The sequence below is a fragment of the Culex pipiens genome, chromosome 3 (assembly GCF_016801865.2).
Source record: "Culex pipiens pallens isolate TS chromosome 3, TS_CPP_V2, whole genome shotgun sequence".
In the NCBI taxonomy this organism is placed as follows: Eukaryota; Metazoa; Arthropoda; class Insecta; order Diptera; family Culicidae; genus Culex; species Culex pipiens.
This window is the reverse complement of record NC_068939.1, coordinates 96,808,015-96,825,148: the sequence shown is the minus strand read 5'-3', so window position 1 is coordinate 96,825,148 and position 17,134 is coordinate 96,808,015. Positions and strand designations below refer to the sequence as shown.

General features: G+C 39.7%; 1 protein-coding gene and 1 pseudogene across 9 annotated transcripts in view; both read left to right on the top strand.

Moving 5' to 3' along the window:
- The first annotated feature begins 175 nt into the window (after nucleotides 1-175).
- The window catches only part of LOC120417460 (palmitoyltransferase app), a 50,377-nt gene continuing 33,418 nt past the window's right edge, over nucleotides 176-17,134 (top strand). For 4 of the 9 annotated variants that reach the window (XM_052709382.1, XM_052709383.1, XM_039579524.2 and 1 more), the window contains exon 1: nucleotides 177-1,039. The gene's annotated coding sequence lies outside the window, so the exon portion shown is untranslated. Of the gene's footprint in view, nucleotides 1,040-17,134 lie in introns of all 9 variants that reach the window. The other 5 variants (XM_039579519.2, XM_039579518.2, XM_039579520.2 and 2 more) reach the window with 2 other exon arrangements.
- LOC120417476 (THUMP domain-containing protein 1 homolog) lies at nucleotides 6,184-16,932 on the top strand (annotated as a pseudogene).

Below are 17,134 nucleotides of genomic sequence, written 5' to 3'. Positions count from 1 at the left end.
ATTTGCAACGGCCAAATATATTTATTTAAAATAAAACAAGGTTAATGCCACGTGCAAAGTGAGTTGTTCCAGTTAAGCGTGTAGTGAATATCTTTCTAGCAACAGCGCCATCCAAGCGGTGATCGTTTAAACTACCTTAATTCGAATCGATCTGTCAAACGGAACGAGATTTTTGTTCAGTCAGAGTTTTCGCGACGGAGGGAGTGCGTGCGTATCGCGTCGAGGGCTTGATTTCCTCACCATCGTTGGACTTTTTAGCTTTGCAAGACGAAAGTGAACAGTTGAAAAAGTGTCAAAACGTGAAAAATATTGAGTTGGTGATAGTTTCGTGATTGGTAGCGTCCTAGAAGGTTCCAAATCAGCCTCTGGAATGTGGCTTTGGCATCGCGTTTTTGGAAAATGGTGACGACCCTCATCGCGAAGTTTTAATTGGGTTGGTCAGTTTTGAGTGGAAAACGATAAGTGCGCGCGCGTGTGTGTGTTTGTGTACGTGCGTGAGTGAAGGTCGCCGTGTTGGTGTTTACACCACGGAATGTCAACCAGACCACGACAATAACAGAGTGGAGTTTGAAGAGGAAGGAGGTGTTTCGAAATTACTGGAGAAGGTTGAAGGAAAAAAAACCTTGCAAGGGGTGTTGTCATCACGGTCGCAGGTGCTAAATTAATTGTGAAAATGGTAGTTTAATCCATGCCCGACGGGATTGTGCGTGAAGTTCAAGGAGTACAGTGCGTGAAGAACGCTGAAATTGGTTAAAGTTCGACGCTCAAACAAATTGGAAAACTTTCCAGCTGCTCCTCAGCATTTTTTGGGTTTTTTTTTTGCGAGGAACAAGTTCCTCCTCGTACAGTGTCCGTAGTGTGAGTGCGTTTTCGACGAATAAAAAGAGGTGGCACATAAAAAAGGCGAGCTGATTTCATTTTATTTTGATCGATTGCCTGCGTGTGGCGGAAGAAAACGCAGATCCTGTGCCCTACTTTGTGGATATATTCATCGTGGTCGCAGTTGATTGCTTTGCATCGGAGATAACGCGTCGACTTGGTGAGTTGATATTTGCACCAGTACCTGCGACGACTCGGGTGTGTGTTTTGCTCTTCAGATAACATACGAAAAAAAGGTGTCGACAATGACGTGGTCGCTGGAATTGAGTTTGTTAAATTCAATTAGACAGTCATGGGAAGCTCCGGCACAAAGCGAAGGCAGCACTTTAGAAGGGTACTCTCAGTGCGGCGAAGAAGGAGGTCGCCACTTTCGATGGAATGCGTCCTTTGGTGACCTAGTAGGGCTCGGTTGAATATTTTGAAATTGTTACTTCCATTGATTGTTTTGTTTGTTAAGTACATTATTTTCTATTAAAATCAAATTGATCTGTAATTTTAGAGGTCATAAAAAATAGCAAAATTTTCCCATTTTTGCCTTTTTTTAGATTGAGATTTGAATTTTAATGCCTTAACTCCTTTATCTCTTTTTCGAAGGACTTCAATAAGTTTTGAAAACTTTTCTTACTTTGGATCAGTCAATATGATACAATCGAATTTATCTGATGATCCTCAACTGATAATCCTTCGCCTGTTTTGGAATTTTTACATCTATAATCACTGTACGACTATTTTTTCTAGGAATTTCTTATATTTTTTGAAAAACTAAATTCCAATGTTTTTTGAAAATCCAAATATCCTACAAAAAATATTTTTTGCGATTCCGTTGTGAAACTAATTACAGTATGTAAAAAAGTATTTACACTCCTTGGGCACTATGCACATTTTGTGATGAAACATGTAACAATTTAAAGTTTGACAGAAACCTAGTACTACGTTTTCTAATCTAATCTAATCTAATCTAATCAGACCCTAGCGCAGCCAATCTTTCGAAGGGATCCTGGAGAGTGCCTTAGGTTAGATGACGCCTAGCACTCTTCTTGTCATTTATTAACATTTGTAGTGCGCCATTGCATTAGAATGCATTGAAACATCACAAGCGTTAAAGCGGCCAGGCCTACTGCGTAAAGCCGTATCGCAGAGATGACTCGTAATTGGATTGAGTTTGAGCACAGAGTGTTCGAACAACAACACAATTCTGAATCGACAGGGGAGGAAGAAGCGTGGGGACACACCACCATACGCTCCGAGATTTGGTTGTATTCGTTGGGAGCGCCATGCTAAGAAGGTTTGGTACTCCGGGACCCTCTGGGATGGGACAGTGTATTTCCACGAATGCCCTGGACACTATTTGCCGTGGTTATAGCGCCACAACTCGCTCTCTGTAACAGTATTACTAATTCCAGTCCACGTTCACCAAGTCGTCATGGCCTAGTGGTTAGCATTTTTGCTTATCAATCCAAAGGACGGAGGATCGAACCCCGCCTCGAGCAACTTTGATTTTTCGTTCATATTCATCATTTCAAATTTATGAGTTCTTAACTTTCTCGTTGGGAGCAGATGGGAATCGAACCCAGAACCATTCGCTTACACAGCGAACACCGTAACCAGTCAGCCACGGCCGCTCCCTTGACAGAAATCTAGTACTACGTTTTGTTCAGAAACTCATGCCGAACAGTTTGCTAAAAAAGCTCATGAAAAGATGTTTTCTATAAAAAGTTATATAACAATAACTATTACAAAAATTAAAAAGGTGCAAAAAAAGTTTGTACACCTTTCGAAAAATTAACAAAAATAATGTTATTTGTTGACAAATCACCATAAATCCAGTCTCCCAACTCCAAATAGGCATCCTTGACTGATTAAAAAAATAATTTGGATTGAATATAAAGTTAACTTGCAAACTTTCAATTCAACTAAATGTCAATATATTACCATAGAATTGCTAAATAAACATTTTGGAGTGGGTATTACACCGTTTTGGGGGTCTTTGTATCGCTAGAATAGATTTTTCGTTGGAATTTCGTACCGACCCGGAATTACGTCGTCGGAAAATCCGCCGGCATCCGAACCGGTGCACAATTCACAAGTCAACCTATGTGGCATCGGAAAGGGCATTCTTTTGATACCCATACATCCAGGATTTCTACAAAACCTACGTTTTTAAATACCTAGGTAAAAACGTTTTTTTGGTTTCGTTTGAGCAACCTGCCAAAAAGGTATGGAATTTCGTAATTTTTGTTGTCGTGGATCAAACTTACTTTTTACCCAGGTATTTAACAACGTGGGTTTTATAGAAAACCTGGATGTATGGGTATCAAAAGATCGGAAATTTTATGCCCTTTCCGATGCCACATAGGTTGACTTGTGAATTGTGGACCGGTTCGGATGCCGGCGGATTTTCCGACGACGTAATTCCGGGTCGGTACGAAATTCCAACGAAAAATCTATTCTAGCGATACAAAGACCCCCAAAACGGTGTTATACCCACTCCAGAATGTTTAAATAGCAATTTTATGGTAATTTATTGACATTTAGTTAAATTGAAAGTTTGCAAAATTAAGTTTAGATAAGTTTTATATAGAATTTCCAGAGTTATGTAAACTTTTATACTAAGTAGTTAGTAAACTTTATATTCAATCCAAATTATTTTTTTAATCAGTCAAGGATGCCTATTTGGAGTTGGGAGACTGGATTTATTGTGATTTGTCAACAAATAACATTATTTATGTAAATTTTTCGAAAGGTGTACCAACTTTTTTTGCACCTTTTTTTTTATTTTTGTAATAGTTATTGTTATATAACTTTTTATAGAAAACATCTTTTCATGAGCTTTTTTAGCAAACTGTTCGGCATGAGTTTCTGAACAAACCGTAGTACTAGGTTCCTGTCAAACTTTAGATTGTTACTTTTTTCATCACAAAATCGATGCCAACATTTCAAAAAGCATCATATACACACCATCCTTTTTGAGAAAAACGCATTTGAATGTTGAGCATCCATTTTCAATTCCCATTTTAGCATAAAAGCAAAATAAGATGTTCTAATGATTACAAACGATGAAAAACGTTGCTTTTATTGATACTTGATACCCCGTTCGCACGGGCGAGTTATAGCCGGTTATAACGAAATGGTTTTAAGTTATAACCAAGTTAAAACCAAACCGTTCGCACGGGCGCTGGAGGTTTTAACGGTTTTAACTATTTTGACAGATTACAGCAGGCTGTGATTATTTAGTGCTGTCATTTATTTTCGTTTTTTTCTTGTGATGCGGATCGAACTTCACTATCGTGGCCACTATCCGGTAAGGACCGGGTTTTTTTCCGTTGTTTTTTTTCGGTTCCGGTTTTAGGCAGGATTGTAGGTATTTTAAAATAATTTAAAAGTTCGATGTGTTTTGACTGAGTTTTTTTTACAGAATTTGTTTTTGATTTTTGGTTGGCTGGAGCTGGTCTGCTGACTCCGGAGGTTCGAAGTTGGGATTTCGTTACTCAGGGAACCGCATTGCGTTGAAGTTGGACAATCTGGTCTATTCGGAACTGCTTTAGATGTCCGTTGTATGTGCTCTGAATTCGATAAGCACGGGAGGACGTGGTTGCACCGAGATTACTTCCGCTACAGCGTTACCTACCGTAACATACCATCAAATCTCTTGAAAACGTTGCGGAACTGAGGCGCACCTTCCCGAGCCTTACCACGCTGGACATCCGTTCGTACAAGCGGAGTGAACTTAATTTGACTCCTTTCGCTGGTTTGAGCCTAGCTGAAATTCTTGATGGATGGAATTGATGAAAAAAACCTCCTTGTTGCTGTGCATAATCCTTTCAAGCTAACCAATTATTACATCAGCGTAACGGTAACACAACTCACGATCCAACCCGTATTTTAAATAACACGTAATTCAATTTTAGGAAATCTTCTGTGCTAGACATGTTGCCATGGGATTCTTGGGGAAACTCTTTTCTGGTTGTAAAGATGCTTCCGGAAAACTATTTCTTCTGAGTTCTCCAGAACGGTCGTGCCTCGATGCTGAGGTCTGACTGGACGTCGCGATGTCTGATGCGTCATTTACCGTCATGTTAAGCAAAACCCGGAAAGTGGCCCGTGGGTTGCTAACGGTCAAGGGGAATCTTAAAAATCTTCTGTTCCTGGGTATCGCCCTGCTAGGAAGAGTTGGACAAGTCCTGTTTTATGTGCTTGGCCTCAAGATCGACGACTATCGGAGGTCGCCTGAAGATCCAGGTGTTCAAGCTGGAACTGGCCACTCACCCGCTGATCATTATCCGCCTGCGAAAACTCGGTGTGTGCCAGCAGATAATTAACATTCGTTCAAGTCGTCTTCGGAGATGGCCGACCAGGTCGCGTCAAGAGAAGAAACATAGAATAGCGTCCATTAAGTCGATTAAACATCTCAACAAGCCACCAAACCCCCTCCCCCAACCCCCCTCTCCTACAACCCCATTCCTCCCGCTTTTGTTTCAATTGAAAAGGAAGAAAAAAGATTTGAAAAAAACTACAAACGACCCGTCCAAGATGCTGACTCACGAGCATGGAGACATCTGATACGGTAGTAACATTTCTAATATTTTAACATTTAGCCACTCGCCTGGGCCAACGTTGCACTCGGCGTTCATGCGCCCATGTTCCCTCTGTCGCGAAGTTGGAGGGCGAAACGCATACCATCAAGAGAGCGCCTGCTTTGGACTCCCGTAGACGATGAACTTGTGATATATTCACCTGGCCGAAACTCTGTCAATTTTTCGGGTAGGGCACCCTGCGAGCCTTAGCCTTAGCCAATCAGAGCCGACCACGAGTTAGCCATTTTTCGCGGTCAAGGTCTCAACCTAGCGTCGTCAAGGGCTCTCTGCCATTTTATCCGAGACCCCTCCCCGCGGGCATGTAGTATCTAAGCGCCGTTTCGCCTGTAGAACCTTAAGGCGTAGGTTCTTTTGATAGGTTCTACATCGCACCTGTTGGTTACTGGTCAATCATAGTCTGAAAACTGCCCCCAAGCGAGATAATTCCGTGCTCCGGGTCAACAAGTTTCAGAAGTCCCACGCCGAGGAGCGAAAGGTGGACCAGGTGTACCGGTGTTGGTTACGAAGAGCCTGCTGTGCTGTACACTGAAGTGTTCACGGACTTCTGCCACAACACTTTGTCGGGGGATGTCTGACGGAACGCTGTTACCGAGACTGCAACCATAACCAAAACGAATGCGATAAGAAAAGGCACGAAACAGTAGCTGCTCAACCGGGACTGCGAACGTTATACACTAAACCGCGTGCTTCACATCAGAGCAGACCAAACATGCTCGCGGAGCTAACGATCCGTGCACGTCCGTCAGGGTACACCGAGAGTCCTCAGGATGCCATAACTTCACCTCCGAACCTCAGGACGCGATCGTCGACTAGAAACCAGCCTCGCTGGTTCGCTGAGCCGTCCCCACGGCCACGTGGTTTCATCCGTAGAGGTCTTCGTCTTTGATCTTGAGCCACTGGAGATACTGGATACGGCGATCGACTCGCGACACGTAGCCGGCTACTATAGATTCCGTAGCGTGCCCGCCAACGCACGTGAGCCATTGGACCCTGCCGTTTAAAACCAGCATCGCAGGCGAGCTGTCCGACATTGATCGGCAGTTGAGTCGTCCATAGGAGACGCGTCAAATCTCCTAGCTGGTGGCGTCTGGAAGTGCCAAGTTCGAGTGCCACGTGTCCCAACGTGGTACCAGCGTTTGTACCAGGTGGCCCAAGAGCCCGCCCAGAAGTCACAGCAGCAGATTAGCATACGTGATCGCGAGAATCGGCCGGTGGCGCAGTCTGCGTTGGCGTCCATCCGCCGAGCAACAGCAACAGCACCGCGTATCGCCAGCAATAGCAGCAGAGCATTGATTACATTACGTAGCGTGCCCCGCTAAAGCGCGTGAGCCAGAGGACCCAGTCATATCCTCGAGTCATTGGACCACGTCGACGACCAATCTGCATCCGGGTAGCAAACGAATCTCGATCAAGGAGAACTACGTGAGCAAACAGCTAAATCCGGGGTTTGGTAAGTGCTTCGAGATCTAGGCCACCTCCCCGCAAGACTCGACGCTGACAGATTATCGATAGGGATCTTGTTGGTGCGGATGTCCGATAGGCGAACGAAGATAGACTGGGAAAACCAGTTCTACAGCAAGCACCGAACGAAGTGCGGAACCGAATTTCTACTGAATCATTTGTTGCGTTTTGTCGGAATCAAACGGACGGAAATCTCGCAAACGTCCAAGTGTATGTCCGCTCAGGTTTTTGGGTATTGGGCGGCACTGGATCCGCGGGCAATGGTGATGAACTCCAGGGTGAAATCTGCAAGGGCGTATCGAATCAATAAAATGCTTAAACTGATAATCTCACATCTAAAAAAAGAAACCAAGCTCTTTCGATAGCAAGTTCCTTGCCACGGTGCACTGTCCACTCTGGAACTGGGACGTGCCGATAAGCTGGTGTATTTCAGCAAAGAAACAGAGAAAAAAGCAAGTTTGTTCCTGTAGAAAAAAGTTGATTTGTTCCTGTCAATGTTGGACGTTTTCAAATGATTCCATAGGCTACTATGAGTTTTCAAGTAGTCGAGTTCCATTTTCGAGCAGTTTTAACTTGGTTATAACTCTTATAACCAGTTTTAATTTGACAGATCGTTGTATGGGCAAAACCAGAGTTATAGCCGGTTTTAAGAGTTATAACCACTTTTGGTCTTATAACCGGTTATAACTAGCCCGTGCGAACGGGGTATGATCATCCAAATTCAATAAAACTTTATTTCCGTAATTTTATTTGAGAAAAACAAACATAACTTCTTTTGAAATCACCAACGTCTATATCACCCTGCTGTCATTGAGGGGGACGCTTTGTTATGATTCGTTTTTTTCGCCGAATGTACAATGCGCTTTTTCCATGATGCTTTTTTTTCGTCACGAGGTTCATGTAGCCTTTTATTTGACAGGTTGACAGGGCTATATAAACAGACACTGCTGATGGCAGAGATTTTGTTTATGTCCTATCATTTTCCTATCATTTTCGCATGACGAAAAGGCCTACTTTTCTCAAATAAAAATTAAAGTTTCGAAAAGTTATACCTTTCGATACAAGTGCTGAAAAAGTTCTACTTTTCAGCACTGAAATGGGTGCCGAAAAGTTGAACTTTTCAGCACTAGTATCGAAAAGTTATACTTTTCAATATTGTTTTGATTTTATCGATGAATTGACTAAACAAATCAAGAGTTTTTTTAAAAGGTCCTATAAGCTGTTGTCTTTCATATGTTGTTTCGGCATTCCAAAAAATGTTGTATGAAACTCGTTACAACTCGTAGCATTATGCCTTGGAATCGTGACCTCCGACATTAATTTTCGTTTTTCTTCAAATTTAAACAATATTTCATTTGTTTTAATTTAAGGGCACTTAGAGGACGTGTAGATGAACAATCTCAAGCATTTTTGAAAATTATTTTTCGTAAGAACTTCGATTACCGGTGCAAAAAGGGCTATGTTTACCAATGGCTCTTACGTCTTTTTGAAAACTAATCCGAGATTTTGAGAAGAACATTGACACATCAAGTCGCAATGAAAAAAAAAAAATCATGCAGAAACTGAATAAATAATCATTGAATTTACCTTTAAAATCTAACTTCTCGTGCTTTTTTACTTGAAACACTATTTCATGAAATCATAACTAAAAGTTTTCAAATATTAGAAGCAAGTTTTTGAAATTTGTGCATTCTTTGGGCACCCTTGATATGATACGAAGTAGTTTTCAATGATGTTTTTATGGTTTCATTTATAGTATGGTTTTGTTACATGGGTCATTCCACCTGAACGTGTGCAAGAAAAAATGCAAATTTGAAAATTACCATCTCCGATTCTGCTCAAATTTGGCAGAGCTGTTGAGACTATCAAAACATGCAAAAATCCCTAATTTCATCCAAATCGGACCACCCCCTCCATTTTTGTACCCTCCCAAAAAATCGACTTTTTTGCGATTTTTGAGCGAAACCTCTATCTTCAAACGACGATAACTCAGGAACCACACATCTTAGAGGGTCGGTCTTAGACGCAATTTTGAAGGAAATCCATTTCCGTGATCAAAATTTAGATTAAAATATGTTTTCTACCTGTATTGCGCAATTGAAATCTTTAAATGGCCGTATCTCAAAATAGCCCTATCTATTTTTTAAATTTGACCTCACCATCGTATTCCCCGTCCGATTTTACATAAGAATCACTTATCGATAGAAAGGAATATGTTTCGTTCCAGAGATATAAAATTTTATAATTTTAAGTATTTGAGATTACCTGTATTTGCTTTATCTGCCGCATCTGAAGCACTCGGGCGCGCTGATCAATAACTGCTACCTGTGTATTTATTGAAATAAGATTTCATCCGAAATAATCATTAGCAAATTAGGCAAAAAATGAATGTACACCACTGTAGGAAACTGCTGTATAATCTTAAATAAAAAAAAAATAGTATACGGTGAACTTGTGTGCTAGCCCACAGGACAGAGCAAGAACGACACGCAATACAGGGCAGAATGAAATTCCCGCAGTGCTAGCAGGAAATTGCAATTGATCTTGTAAGTAACACGTTAGAAAAAGTTTACGATACATTATCGTGTTAAAAATTATGAATCAGCATGAATAAAACTCTCGTGAAGCATGATTAAGGAGGAGGATTTCTGAAAAGTATAAAACTGAAAAATGTAAGAAAATCACAAAGATTAATCTGATTTATTATCTGATTAAGATCAACTTCAGTGGTGTTGATTTCGACACCGTCCGAACCAATTTTTTTTTGTTGGTCAACCATTTCAAAATCTTGGAAGACGATACAGGTGCTGTCCACATGTATCAGAAGTATATGGTTTTGTTTTTGAAATTAAATGTACCAGAATTGAAAAAAACATCAGTTATTCAGATGAAACTGGCTCACAATATAAAAATCGCTTTAATATGATCAATCTTTCAAATCAGATTTTGGGGTTTTTGCTGAATGGCACTATTTCGCACCGCACATGGCAAAAGTTCTAGAACCCATGAGAATTATTTCATCTACTACAGCCAGCTCTACATTTGTTCTCGCTTCAAATAAAAGAAATAATTTGATTAAGTGGGAAGGAATGAAGAATTAGGAAAAATATGAAAACAATAGAAAAATGATTTTGTTTTTGCAAACAAATATTAAAAGTTCAAATTTTACTTAATATGGTTCAATGACACTGTGATCAGGAAAAACAGTGTATTCAAAATTACCCAATAGATTGTTCAAGGTATTGATTATCTCAAAATCGTATAAAATAATAAAAAAAACCACGGAGGACCCCGTGGCGCGGTGGTTAGCGGCTTCGGCTGCCGATCCCTCATGTGTGCTAAGGGGCCCGGGTTCGATTCCCGCCCATCTCCTCTGGGTGTTCTGTGTTTGTCCCGTTAGTTAGTAAATTCAGTCTGAAAAGACGGTGTGATGTCTATTAATTCATCTTACAGAACACCAGGTAGTAATTATTGATCAGCACGACTGAGTGCTTCTAGCATATGCGGCGAGTGTAGCTAATTTAGGTAATCTCAAATACTCAAAACTTTAAAATTCGATATCTGTGGAACGAAACATATTCCTTTCTGCCGATAAGTGATTCTTATGTAAAATTGGACGGGGAATATGATGGTGAGGTCAAATTAAAAAAATAAATAGGGCTGTTTTGAGATACGGCCATTTAAAGTTTTCAATTGCGCAATACAGGTAGAAAAAAAATATTTTTATCTAAATTTTGATCACGGAAATGGATTCTACGTCCGATTTCCTTCAAAATTGAGTCTAAGACCGACCCTCTAAGATGTGTGGTTCCTGAGTTATCGTCGTTTGAAGATAGAGGTTTCGCTCAAAAATCGCCAAAAAGTCGATTTTTTGGGAGGGTACAAAAATGGAGGGGGTGGTCCGATTTGGATGAAATTCTGAATTTTTGCATGTTTTGATAGTCTCAACAGCTCTGCCAAATTTGAGCAGAATCGGAGATGGTAATTTTCAAATGCTGTTCCGCTTCAGATGGAATGACCCATATGTCAGACACCACGTGGGTGAGAAACGGCTGGAATATTCAATTGCAAACCTTCTTTTAACTAGAAAATGATCATTTCGAGCAATCTTGATATTATTTAGTCGAATTCAGAATCTTTGCATAGCAAATTGGTATTTTTTTTTTTGCAAATATTTCAACCACGTGGTAGCTGCCTGACGTATGGCCTCGCGGTGTTCATCAAGCCTTCATAGCATGCTAAGGAAAATTTGATGCTTTTTGGGGGAAAACCGTTGATTCCGGAGACATCGGATTGTTTGCCGATGCGCCAGGTCTAGGGACAACGAATCCATATGCTCTCTTCGGGAAAAGTGTTCTCCAGACCATTCCCCATAGGCCTGACCATACCAGAAGTTGGCGCATGATTTTCCCAGACCTGTAGGAGCGCTTGAACAAAATTTCCAATTTTCCCATAGTAATTCCCATGTAAACTTTAACCCTGATGCGCGCAGCCAGTTTACAACCAAATGAGCTGATATTTGGCATGAAAGTCCCTATGGGCATGCCCTACAAGGGGAACCATACTAAAACTTGATCCGAGAACTTTTTGAAAAACGTACCCACCCTAATACATATCGACTCAGAATCATGTTCTGAGCAAATGTCTGTGTGGATGTGTGTAGGTGGGTAGACAACAAAATTTTCACCCGATTATCTCCGGACTGGATGAACGGATTTTGACCGTATTAGTCTTATTCGATCCGTCTTGAGGTCCCATAGGTCTCTATTTAAAATCAGCAAGTTTAGTTAAGTACTTCAAAAGTTATGCTAAAAAAACGATTTTGGCGTATGTCCGGAAGATTGTAAAAAGGGTGGACTTTTTTTGGAATCAAAATCGAAGTGTTCAGTATATTGCTGAAGCTTCCATTTTTACACATGGACACCACTTCATGCTGCGAGAACCCACTTTGGCGCAGTCTCCATAGAGTCCATAGAGTCTCGATCAATCAATAGTGAAATGATATCAGACTAAACTCGTTGATCTGTTGAACTAACGGTTGTCGGATTATGATTGTATCGACCATTGTTGAGAATCGAGGATCTACTGGAATTCTGACGATTAAATGGTCGTCTCTTTTTCAATTCACGATTTGTAAAATATGAACTGTTAATCTATTTTTATTGTTTTTAAAGAAGCCAGATAGGTTTGAAAAGAAACGTACTGGAATCTTTGGCTTTTAATTAAAATTTCGGGGATTTTAGATAAGAGTAGCTTTCGGATAGGTTACTTTAAATCTTGTATCAATTCAAATTAGGTAGTTATCCGCAAATGAATATTTGGACTTATATGAATAATTGAACATTTTGGACTTATGAACAACACACAACTGTGCATTTATTCTAGAGTCAGATCCATACAGCGTCAGTGTTTATTTGGTCGAAGTGTACTAATTCATTGGCAGATCTGGTTCTAGTTGTAATGTACGACAAGACTACTGACGGACGTGACAGGACGAGGGCCCAGTTTAGAGGTTTCGACATCAACGATGTGCGGCTGGATCACCCCCCAAAAAAAATCCCGGGACGGGAAATTTGACGCTCTACTTGGAATGTCGCAGAAATGGCAAACATGCTTAAAAATGACAATAACTGAAAAAACTACTTTTCTCATACAGAATCGTTTGGAAAATGCATTAGTTCGAGTTTTAGGAACAAACAGTAAAAATTTTAACCACTCTAATGAGGACAGAAGCAGCAATCTTTCTTCCGGATTTGTGTGTCCCAACTGCACTGCATGGGAGGTGATATCAATTTTCAAAAATCACGGAAAACAATTCACCCACCTAGTTTTCCCACCCCAAACTGAACAGAGTGTGTGATCGGCTGTGTATTTCGGTATGTTGAACACGGAATTCATTACATTGAACACATGTGATAGCATGTGCAATGCATTTTCGATTCCATTCAACAACAAACACACAACATGCGAACATGCAGGAGGAGGCATTGAGACGTCATCATCAATGTCATACCGTTCGCTGAACGACTGACTGACCGACTCACCCAACGGCCACTGTTTGAAGAGGAAGAAATTATGGTAACAAAAAAAAAAGAAGAAAAACAATAGCATATGTTCGCCATCGTTCGACGGGTCGATAATTATTGCACCACTTCTCTGTCTCAATTTCGCACAATCGTGCTACAATCGGGACGGAGGTACGATTTTTTTTTTCATTAGACACATAGAAAGAGAGGAGGTCGGTTATCAGCACTCACTTCAAACCAACAGAAGCCAACACCTCGTTGATATGGAGAGGATTATATATTGTGGCAAAAAAAAGTTGTAGATCCAAACAGCTGTGATTCATGTAACCACGTGACACTCATTCGCGCAAATACACTGCAGCACAGCTATGTTGTGACCACCTAGTTTCGCGCGGAATCACCAGGATTAGCGAGGAAACCAAACAACTACACGTGTGAGGCATGTAGTTATTGGAAACAACCTGGTAATCCATTGATAGCTAGAGTGGATTATTACAGATTATAGGTTCTGCTTGTGCCTTTAGAGAAAATATTCAATTTTAAATATTTTACTAAATGAATGAATATCGACACTAACTTTTCAAATATTGCCATGTCTCAGACAAAGCCCCTATACTTGGCATTATTAGAAAGGTTCGCGGCGATATAACACCAATCATTAATAGGGACCTACATAGGGAAATGAAATGTTCTGGGAGAAATTTTAAACACCCAAAGTCATTCAAATTTAAGGTTTAAAAATTTGTAGTATTTTTTTGGTGCTGGCACGTTTCTTGTACCGAACTAGCACAAACTTAACAAAAACTATCATTTTAATAAAAACAACAGTTTTACAATGTTTGTGAATGTTATTAATCTCATTTTTTTGTCCAAAATTATTTTAAATTGATTCTGACCTTGTTCTTGCATGGTCTTGTTGCCCGATTGGAACCCCGATTTGACAGGTCGATTGCAACCCTGTGAGTAACATTTCGCCTCTCCATATAGGCTCTCTAATCATTAACCTTTTGTGCCATTGGCAGGGTGGCCACTCAAGTTGGTAAATCGGGACAAAGTCGGGAATTCGCCAAAATCTGCCAAAAATCGGGCAAAAGTCGGGAATTTGTATTTTTTGTCAAAAATTCGGGAATCCCAAGTATACTTGATTGAAAATTATTTTCCGACTCTTGAATAATTTTGGAATATGTTGTATAATTTTCAAATTAAATTTACTCAATTCTTCTTTAGTAAAAATTTCTTCTTTAGCTTAAATTTCAGGGTGGTTAAAAACCTTCGCGATTTTCAGGGATTTCGTGAAAAACCAAATAGCGAGCAGGATTTACACAAATCTTTGCACTTTCTTCTGAAAAAAACTAGATTTACACATTCATTTTCACTAACCATCGAGATCTGCGTTGTATTTTTGAAGATAGACTCACGAAGATTTTGAACCACCCTGAAATTTATGGTCCCTTCACTATTTCAACGTATTTGATATTGAAAAGGCTATTCAAGACATCAAAAATCCTTAGAAATATTGGATGCATTTGACACAGATTTTCATAATTTTTTGTTTGATGAATCAAAAAAACAAAAGTTAATATCTAACTTAATACAATGTTAACGATTATGGACAGCGTAAAGTAATGATTCTGTTTCATTTTGTCACATTAATTGAATATTTGAAAAAGATTCAAACTTGAGATGGGCAATGATTTTTTTATGGTAAGGTTTTTTAATTCTCGTTTTTTTTTTTTCAAAAGGTCCAATAAGCTATTTATTATCTTTCAGATGTTCATAGGACCTATTAAAAAAACTCTAGAATTGTTTAACTAAATAAATGAATTCTAGAGTAAATTTTCAAAAGGTCCTATGTGCAAAAACCTCAATCTGAGTAAATTGATGTCAAAGTTTTGCTGGACATTTTTAAATCCCATTTAAACAAGGTTGAGTATTTTTCAATTCTAAAAACGCACAAATGGACCTAGAATGATGCTTTTTAAGTGTTCTTCACGAGAACTATCAAAAGTCTTGTTTAAACTTATTTCTAAATAAATTTGTTTCATACGACCTTTGAGTGCACATAGGACACGCTTCATAGAACTTTTTTTGCAGATAGGATTAACCACATTGGAGCAAATATGTGCAGCATTGCACATATGACTTTTCCAAATTAAATTTAAATCTTGATTTAAAAAGAACAACTTTTTTATCATAACTATGTTCGCCCAATCCTCGCGCAACGTGTAGGCAACAGCTGATTGAGAGCATGAAATGTTTCAATGCTTTCCAGCGCGAGAGAGAGAAACCGTTAGGAGAACAAATCGACCAATCAGAGAACTCGTCGGCATCTGTCAGATAGGTGCTTGCAAATTAACTTACACGACAATGTAAACAAAGTTTAGCTGAGTACGCATAGGACTTTTCAGGTTTTTCAAACTTTCAATTCTCGATTAAATTTTCAAAAGGCCCTATCTGCATAGGAAACCTATGAGGGATAGGTTGTTTTGAAAATTTAATCTAGAATTGTTTTTTGCTTTTTCTTTCGTTTTTATGTGATTTAATCCTGTCGTAAGCTGTTCAGGTAAGTTTTTTCAAGTATACAGTACAGTTGCAGCTCATAATTTGTACTTTTTTTGCGTTTTATTTGTATTACAGATCTAGTCGGAAAACAAGTAAGTGTGCCCAAATCTTCACCGGAAGAAACTATCCTACTTGGAGGCAGACCAGCGCGGATTCCTAGTGACGTGCAACATGCTCGAGCAAAACTGCACTCGGGACACGTACCGGCTACAAACGAGTACGCCAATCTGTACGGGAAGGTTGTCGAATCTCCGCATCCGACCAATGAAAAACCTGTCGAAAAAGGCGCGGCAGAGCAAGAAAAGGACGAGGAGGGGGATAACATTTCGTTGCTGGTGCAAAACCAAACCGAAGCAGCCAAAACGAATAAGAAAAAGTACCGGTTCGAGTCGGTAGTCAACGGGGCGAAAAACATCTGCTCCATTAAGACGGGATGGACAATCCGACGGTCCAAGATTCTGCAGGACGCGGCCGGAACCAAGAAATATTGTGCGGCTAATTCCAATCACCAATGCCAACCTGAGGGACATAATGGACGGCGCCGGAAAGCTGTTCGATCTGTAAGTTATGAAGGAACCGAAAACGTTCGCGACCATTTTCAACCGGTGATTCAACAACGGACTGCAACGCGAGATCGTACCAACCAAGCAGAAATTATTAGAAGAACCCAGGGATCGTCGAAGTGACCAAACGGTTGATGCTGATTAGCATTGTGCCGGAGTATTCGAAAGTACAAACTGATAGAAATTTGCACCCGAAAGGACGAGGACGCCAAGTCGCAGGAATCGACCGAGGAGCAGAATAGATAGGAGAAGGTTCGCAGAAGGAAGCGGAAGCGGCTGTACTAGCAGAGGATGTCCAAAAGCCAGAAGATGCTGCCCGAGGGAAGAGGAGGAAGATTGATGATTTTTCGACCGTTTTTTTCATACCGTTTGGATTTGCAAAATAAAAAACTGAATTCGTTGACTCTAACTAGTTTAAATATATTTTTCAATTTTCGTGTTGTCACATATTGGACAAGTCGAGGAAATATTATTTTACGTGGAAGCCGTGCGTGCCTACTTTTTCCGCGGATGACTATAGATCAAAAGCATTGAGCTAGGGGTCAGCTCATGGTCATCAAGAGATCAGAATTCATCAGTTCGACGAACCGGGTTCAGTGTATCGCAGGGGTGCCCAACCTGATCTGATTTTTTAAGGAGTGGCGGGCCGGAACTAATGTTTGACAAAAGTTGTAAGAGAAGACAATATTTTTTCATAATATAATTTTGAAAAGGTTCTTTTAAAGTAAACAAATAAATAAACTAGTATTGCAAATAAGATTCTTGGGTTTAGGAAAGAAAAACAAAAATAACTGTAAAAAATGTGTTTTATTATCATTGACTATAAAAATAATATCAAAAATTCATTGGCCGTTGCAATTTTTTTAAAGCTTACTTTCTTCAACACAACAATATATTTCAAAAATCAATGAGGCATGATATAATTTATTAGAACTAAATTTGAATTCAAATTTCCTTACAAAAAAAAACACTTTTTACGTTGTTGTTCAAATTTATAACAAAATAATTCAAAATGGTTTTAAACATACTCCAAATTTTAAAAATGTTT